This window comes from Acipenser ruthenus, chromosome 24 (genome assembly GCF_902713425.1).
Source record: "Acipenser ruthenus chromosome 24, fAciRut3.2 maternal haplotype, whole genome shotgun sequence".
In the NCBI taxonomy this organism is placed as follows: domain Eukaryota; kingdom Metazoa; phylum Chordata; class Actinopteri; order Acipenseriformes; family Acipenseridae; genus Acipenser; species Acipenser ruthenus.
In genome coordinates, this window is record NC_081212.1 from 30,256,190 (window position 1) to 30,264,545 (window position 8,356).

The 8,356-nt window shown below is 42.1% G+C and overlaps 1 long non-coding RNA gene across 1 annotated transcript in view; it reads right to left on the reverse strand.

The window, feature by feature from the left end:
* Positions 1-1,391: 1,391 nt before the first annotated feature.
* LOC131700652 (uncharacterized) overlaps positions 1,392-8,356 on the reverse strand; it is a 7,187-nt gene continuing 222 nt past the window's right edge. Inside the window, exons 1-4 of the long non-coding RNA XR_009308462.1 lie at positions 8,295-8,356; positions 3,750-4,016; positions 2,533-2,818; positions 1,392-1,764 (exon numbers count right to left, since the gene is read on the reverse strand). The exon at positions 8,295-8,356 is cut by the window's right edge and continues 222 nt beyond it. This is a non-coding gene — a long non-coding RNA (uncharacterized LOC131700652). The remainder of the gene's footprint in view (positions 1,765-2,532; positions 2,819-3,749; positions 4,017-8,294) is intronic.

An 8,356-nucleotide genomic window follows, 5' to 3' on the forward strand; every position in this document is an offset into this window, starting at 1 on the left:
TAGATCAGTGAAACACAGTGCAGCACAAACACTCCTCATGACAGATCAGTGACCCACAGTGCAGCACAAACACCCCACATGACAGATCAGTGACCCACAGTGCAGCACAAACACCACTCATGACAGATCAGTGACCCACAGTGCAGCACAAACACCCCACATGACAAATCAGTGAAACACAGTGCAGCACAAACACCCCTCATGACAGATCAGTGACCCACAGGGCAGCACAAACACCCCACATGACAGATCAGTGAAACACAAAAACCCCTCATGACAGATCAGTGACCCACAGTGCAGCACAAACACCCCTCATGACACATCAGTGAAACACATAAAATACTTTCAATTACTCAGCATTTCCAATTACTAGCATTGACTATTGCTAAGGCCAAAACTGTTCTACCACGACACTAGATAAGAACACATATATACATGTATTGATATATACATATATATATATATATATATATACATATACATTATATATATATATATATATATATATATATATATATATATATATATATATATATATATGTGTGTGTGTGTGTGTGCAGATGTTGTGGTAAAGTAATTCAAGGGAGGTATATAAGTTTGAGAATAAAAATAGCATTATTCCCTCACATGGCGCATCTTGACCACTAGAGGTCTCCTGAAACATGGTCAGACAGGATAATGAATGTTCAAGTCATTGTTTATGGAGTAATGGGTGGTTTTGTTGTCTAATTAAATCCACCTGTATTATCAAATCATGCAAACTAAACAATTTACATTATGAAAAGTGGAGTTCATTATCTTAAGCCAAGTCTTCTAACTTGATGCATTCAAAACTTCACCTGAAAATAAGATACAAGATCACTGTGCAAACATCCCACAGCAGCATGCTTTAAATGAACAAGCATGCCCTGTGAATGCCAGCAGTGTCTCCCCTACAGTGCAGCATGCTTTAAATGAACAAGCATGCCCTGTGAATGCCAGCGGTGTCTCCCCTGCAGTGCAGCGTGCTTTAAATGAACAAGCATGCCCTGTGAATGCCAGCGGTGTCTCCCCTGCAGTGCAGCGTGCTTTAAATGAACAAGCATGCCCTGTGAATGCCAGCGGTGTCTCCCCTGCAGTGCAGCGTGCTTTAAATGAACAAGCATGCCCTGTGAATGCCAGCGGTGTCTCCCCTACAGTGCAGCGTGCTTTAAATGAACAAGCATACCCTGTGAATGCCAGCGGTGTCTCCCCTGCAGTGCAGCGTGCTTTAAATGAACAAGCATGCCCTGTGAATGCCAGCGGTGTCTCCCCTACAGTGCAGCGTGCTTTAAATGAACAAGCATGCCCTGTGAATGCCAGCGGTGTCTCCCCTACAGTGCAGCGTGCTTTAAATGAACAAGCATGCCCTGTGAATGCCAGCGGCGTCTCCCCTGCAGTGCAGCATGCTTTAAATGAACAAGCATGCCCTGTGAATGCCAGCGGTGTCTCCCCTGCAGTGCAGCGTGCTTTAAACGAACAAGCATGCCCTGTGAATGCCAGCGGTGTCTCCCCTGCAGTGCAGCGTGCGTACAGTCAGTGGCATCACAGTACAGTAGATCACTCACATTAAAAGACAAATCCACAAACAGCAGCCTTCAGAGAGTCCCTCCACTGCGATGACTTTGTTATTTCACATGCAGACACGGTGCTGTCTCCCACACCTGCTCACAACGGCAAAACCAAAACCACATGAAAAGGATACTTCTCTCATCAGGCCCCATATTCAAAGTGTCACTTCATCACCTAAAATATAAAAAAAAAAATTAAGCAATCTATAAATGCTTTCAGCCTAGTTGGACATTATATACAACTTTACCTGTCCCACAAGTGTCCCCCAAAAAATACATAGCATGCACCCCAAGTTGAAAGAGGCAGCATTAATCCTTACAATAGTTGCAGGGAAGAACAACTTCTGCGTTAATTAACTGCATTGAAATCAAGACAATCACGGATATAAAGAATCATTAAATACAATCACAAGTGTTACTAACTACCTTAACAAACAGTTACTCCGGGTTCAAATACAGTCAGCACTCTTTATTGCCACTCAATATTATTTTGAAAATATCACTTGCCAAAAGAGACGACATGTGGCACTGTAATACAGAACATACTTTTAAATCCGGTGTGCATTGTAGCAGTGTGTGTGTGTGTGTGTGTGTGTGTATATATAGTAGTGTGTGTGTTTATTGTGTTCAGGTTACCTTGTGTAGCTGCTCCAGACTCTCACTCTGTGTGTGTGTGTGTGTGTAGCAGTGTGTGTGTTTATTGTGTTCAATTTACCTTGTGTAGCTGCTGCAGACTCTCACTGTGTGTGTGTGTGTGTGTGTGTGTGTGTGTATAGCAGTGTGTGTGTTTATTGTGTTCAGGTTACCTTGTGTAGCTGCTGCAGACTCTCACTGTGTGTGTGTGTGTGTGTGTGTGTGTGTGTTTATTGTGTTCAGGTTACCTTGTGTAGCTGCTCCAGCCTCTCACTGTGTGTGTGTTTGTGTGTGTTTGTGTTCAGGTTACCTTGTGTTGCTGCTCCAGACTCTCACTGCGTCGGCAGGGCTGAAGTGTTTGTTTAGAAGAGCAGGCAGGCTGTGCCACACTGACCCGGGGTGAGGCGAGGAGTGAGAGGAGGGATGAGGCGAGGGGTGAGAGGAGGGGTGAGCTGTGCTGTGCTGTGCTGTGCTGTGCTGTTCAGCCTACCTGCCAGCGCCTTGCCTTTGTAGAGGAGTCCCTGTTGATTGACAGGTATGTTGAGGCTGTCAGAGATCAGACTCCAGACTGTGGAGACCTTCTCATCCTCACAGACCTGTCAAGAGACAAGAACACACAGACACACAGTGAGGGGATGAGCATTAAACACTGAAACTACATCTTCATCCTCACAGGACAGGCGAGAGACAAGAACACACACAGACACACAGTGAGGGGATGAGCATTAAACACTGAAACTACATCTTCATCAGTACGCAAGCCTCGAGTGAAGCGACATCCCTCATCTGCCACCATGCAAATGCACTTAGTGTCATTTCAAACGGGATTGAGATTATTATGCTCAAGAGCTAAAAGGCAATAACAACGTACACTTAGAAATAATAAAACAATGTTTTTAAGAAAGCCCTCAGGACACGTGACGACATCCCCTCCTTGACAACGTCCTGTCCTCCTGTAGGAAGTGTCTCTTTACCTCAGCAATACCTGAGCTGGGAAGGTACACATTTTAAAGGGCCTTGATTTGCAGCAATGCAGTTCAACCCACTCTGTGATGTTTTATGTTCTGTTATCAAACAACCGCTGACTTGCCCAATCGTAGAAAGTAGAAGTAGAAAATGTGGTTTGTCTTACCAAACACACACAATGCGAACAGTCAGTCAATATGTAGCGGTATTGTGAAGCGGGATGTGGGGCTGCTCAATGCCTTGCTCACTGGGTGTGCTTCTATTCTTTTAAACAAAGTAAGGAGAGGAGAGGAGAGGGGGAGGAGAGAGACACAGAGTCACAACTACACGCTGCTCTACACCTGCATTTCAGAGTGTGTATGCTGCAGCTGTGATTGTGTGTGCGTCTCTGTGTCACTGTACAGCTGTGTCTGTGTGTGTCTGTATAACATTGTACATCTGCTGCAGCTAGGATTGTGTGTGTAGCCGTGTTTATTGTGTTCAATTTACCTTGTGTAGCTGCTCCAGCCTCTCACTGTGTGTGTGTTTGTCTGTGTGTGTGTGTGTTTGTGTTCAGGTTACCTTGTGTTGCTGCTCCAGACTCTCACTGCGTCGGCAGGGCTGAAGTGTTTGTTCAGAAGAGCAGGCAGGCTGTGCCACACTGACCCGGGGTGAGGCGAGGAGTGAGAGGAGGGGTGAGCTGTGCTGTGCTGTGCTGTGCTGTGCTGTGCTGTTCAGCCTACCTGCCAGCGCCTTGCCTTTGTAGAGGAGTCCCTGTTGATTGACAGGTATGTTGAGCCTGTCAGAGACCAGACTCCAGACTGTGGAGACCTTCTCATCCTCACAGACCTGTCAAGAGACAAGAACATACAGACACACACTGAGGGGATGAGCATTAAACACTGAAACTACATCTTCATCCTCACCGGACAGGCGAGAGACAAGAACACACACACACACACACACACAGACACAGACACACACACACACACAGACACACACACACACAGACACACACAGACACACACACACACACAGACACACACAGTATCAGAGCAATCTAGCGAGGGGACGGTCGAGTATTGTCAAGAGCAAAAACACACTTTCATAAAAACTGCTGCTTTTGTATTATTATGGTCTGTATGTGTGGCATGCTATAGAAATGTATTGTGTTTTTTTCTTTTTTTGTGCTCTGTACTGTACAGTGCTTTGTGAAACGCTTGTACAAAAATCATTATATAAATGCAATAAATAAATAAATAAATAAATACACTGGAAGTGCTTCACATTGTCACAGAACAGTATTATGAATTTTCTCTTGGTCTACAGACATAATATTGTCTGAGAATTATTTCTCAGTCTCACAGATGAAGCGACATTTAATACAAGTGCAGAAAAAAATGTGTCAATTTAAACACAATAGCAACACTGAGGTGAAGAGACAAGCCCAACACATTTCTCTTAGAGGTAGTCGAGCAAAGCAAGAGGCGAGGACGGACACATCTGCTGGAAACGCATGGATTTGAATTTGTTTCCAGGTTCAGTATTCCCCTCACGTGTGCAGGAGTGACGGCAGGCGTAAGAACGCTGTGTGTTGCGTGTGGAGAGAGTTCGGGTGCGTTCACGACACGCGGACTTCCGTCATTCTGCGCAGAATCCGCACAGAATCGGAGCAAGTAGCCAAGGAATTTTCCGAATCTTTGCAGAATCTGCGCAGACTTAACAAAGTCTGCCTCTCGTGAACGCACCCCCTGTAGTCTGAAATCGTGGGTGACGTGATTACGAGGCACACACTGACAAACCCCACACATTGTGTGTTTTCAGTTTATATCTTGTTAAAACAGAAAACTATATTAATTAAAACAATAAACTCCACACAAATTCATAAACAACACAGTGAATTCTAATCAGAAATTACAGTTTAAGTGACTAATGTAATCAACCACCATGGATCCCAAAATGATAGATACAGATTGGCCAACAATCAATGCTGCAGGGAACAAGAACAACAATATAATAAACAGCGACGTCACTCCTTCAGAACTCGTGTGCAGCGAACTCCCAACAATAAAAATAAATTAACACACACCCGGTGATATTAAAACCATGAAGAGGCAACAACCTCGTGTGTGCACAATAAAGCATTAGCAGGGGCAATCAGATAAATCATCCATAGCAAAAAACAACACAGCAACATTAATTTGCGGTCCATTGTCGGACTGGGTCCGACATTGCAATTATTCCTCACAGGTCCTTTGTCGGACTGGGTCCGACATCATTATAGCAACGCAATAAACGCGTGTTTAGTCGTTTTTTCTCCGGAAAAAGCCGAGACAACCATTCAATTGCCGAGTGCGAGCGACAGGAGCCGAAACAAGTCGAGAAAAAAAAAAGGCGTATCTCATGAATATGGTATCAGGTATCAGATAACGGGGCGTTCATAGTAAACAAGCTGGCTGAGTGCGTCAGCGCACAGAGACCATCATGGACATTTGCAGAGCTTTTTTCAGATGTTATAGTAATAAAATAATGACTTGGATCGCATTATTGAGGAGTTTGGTGATAAAACGAGTGATCCAGAGATGATCGATCGGTATGTACGACTATTATTATTACTATTATTATTATGATTATTATTATGATTATTATTATTTATTTCTTACATAGGTAAACGCTATAGCAAACGAAATCGTGGGGCGGGGCTGGAGATTCCTAGTGAGTGCTTTGTTGATATGCAGGGCCATTTAAACCCGTTTGACTGTGAAAAAAAATACTTTTAAACAGCGCGTCTAAAATGAACTGCGCGTGTGAAAACCTGACGTGCCTGTTGCGCACTTAATAAATGGACTGCAAAGGGTTAAAACAAACACAGAAAACGGAGGCTGGCGCGCTTTCGATTATGACAAACAAAAAGGATGAGATGAAGCCGTACAGCCAAAAAACAAGCCCCTTAAACAGGTATAAATAACAATACGGTTTTGTTTTACCTGAGGAGAATCCTCCTATTGCGATGTGAAACTCCAGGCAAGCATGGGGGCGGACATTCTGTGAAGCGCGCATGCTGACGTAGGCTTTGTTATGACCGTGAACGCGCCTGATAGAAGTCTGTGGGGACCCTGGTTTCACTGCTCGTGCTGTGTCCTGTAGCTCAATATGCAGGGTTTTTTTTTTTTTTTTTATATAAAAAAGCCGTTTTGTGGCTTTCCAAAGACGTATCATGCGTCTGGATCGGATGTTCGTAGACAAAATGATAATTGTTTACATTTGGTCAAATACAAGATTGCATGCAGTTTCCGAACATCTCCCCCTGGTGGTTAATTGCGGTGTTTACGGCAGAATAATTCAATGGGTTTCTCCATATCCCATATATTTTCATATTACCCATAATTCAATTTGTGACACTTAACTGGAAAGGTACATATATTTAAATTAAATATATATTTTTAATAATTAAAATTGTATAAAACATTGAACATATATTATCCACAAACGCCGTTTTGGTAACAATATAATATTTGAACTTATTTTAATATATAAATTAATGAGTAATAACCCTAAATTGAATTTTACGTAGTTATACGAATTATAAATAGCTATTGGAATGATGTAATTAGCATATATCCCAATTATCCTGAATTGTAAAATTACTGATTTGTGAGGAATAAATCAAAAGTTATGTGTGATATATATTTTTTTATTTTAAAGAATTAAATTGTATAAAACATTAACCATGTAATCCTCAATGACCACTTTGGTGACAATATAATATTTTTTATCATTTTAAGATAGAAATATACTGTAATAAAACCAAACCACAAATAGACTTTGGACTAATTATATGAGTTATAAATAACAATTGAACTCTTTATATATTATATAGCAAGAGCTGTGTGGCTTGAGCTAGTGGATTGTGCTTGGTATGAGTGAAGTGGCTGAGATGAACGTGTGTGAGTAAATAAAGTGCTGAGAAAGAAGGCTGGTTGGAGAGAGAGAGAGAGAGATGGGAGCCCCCCAGGAAAGGAAAGTGGGGGGGTGGAGAGATGGGAGGGACAGAGAGGGACAATGGGGAGGGGCGCGGAGGATGAAGAGAGGCAAAGACGAGCCACGCGCGTCAAAAAGTCCAGCGCGCTGGACTTTTTGACGCGCGTGGCTCGTCTTTGCCTCTCTTCATCCTCCGCGCCCCTCCCCATTGGACATAGACCACACCCCCCCCCCGACCCGACCCGACCCGACCACTGACTCTTGACCCATGACCATTCACTTATGAGCCCTTCAACCTTTTAGGATATACATTTTATTTTCTTTTATATATTTTAACCCTTTAGACCCCTGAATAATTAAAGAACCCTTTTGGAGATTCCTTGAAATTTTGGCAAAAAACAGATTTCACTTGACTTATTGAAATAACTGTCTTGGAAATTCTATTGAAAGGAAGAGAGACTGTAGATTCTCAAACAGCAAGCTTTATTAAGATTTGCAAACCTGGAGCCTGTCACAACACTCAGTGCAGAGTCAGTTTGAGAACAAGCCCACATAACACTGCCAAACTTGTGACAGTTGGGCATGTAGCAACTTGAGCAAAACTCTTGCATACAGAGGAGACAGAGACCATATTTTTAGTAGAACAGACAGTCAAAAGGGTGGCTCAAAATTATCTTCATGACTCATAACTTCTACTTTTGCAATTGGTTGCCACATTGTAACGGTTTGAAACTAAAAGCTTCAGCCAACAGCGAATAAAACCAAAAAAACCGAGGGTCCTCAATTAACAAATTTAATGCCACACACACCAGTAAACTACACACAAGTGCATTGCAAATGATTTAAGACAAGCCCACAAATAGTAGAGGGTAAAGCAACAAACAATTTTAAAGTCAGGCAAGGAAATAAAGATATGAAATAGCCAATTACTAATATAGTAAAAAAACTTATAAATGCATAAATTATACATATATATATATATATATATATATATATATATATATATATTACAAAAATTATCACACACATAGCACTCATGCAAAACAATGTCTCGAACAAATCAAATCCAAAAAATAATCCAAGTAATCCAACCAAGCAAAAAAGAAACACATGCAAAAAATGGAAACAACCCCAGAATGTTCTCACCCGACTGTTTGTTTGTTTGTTTGTTGATGCTTATTCTGTAGTTCCAGTGGCAGTCCAACAGC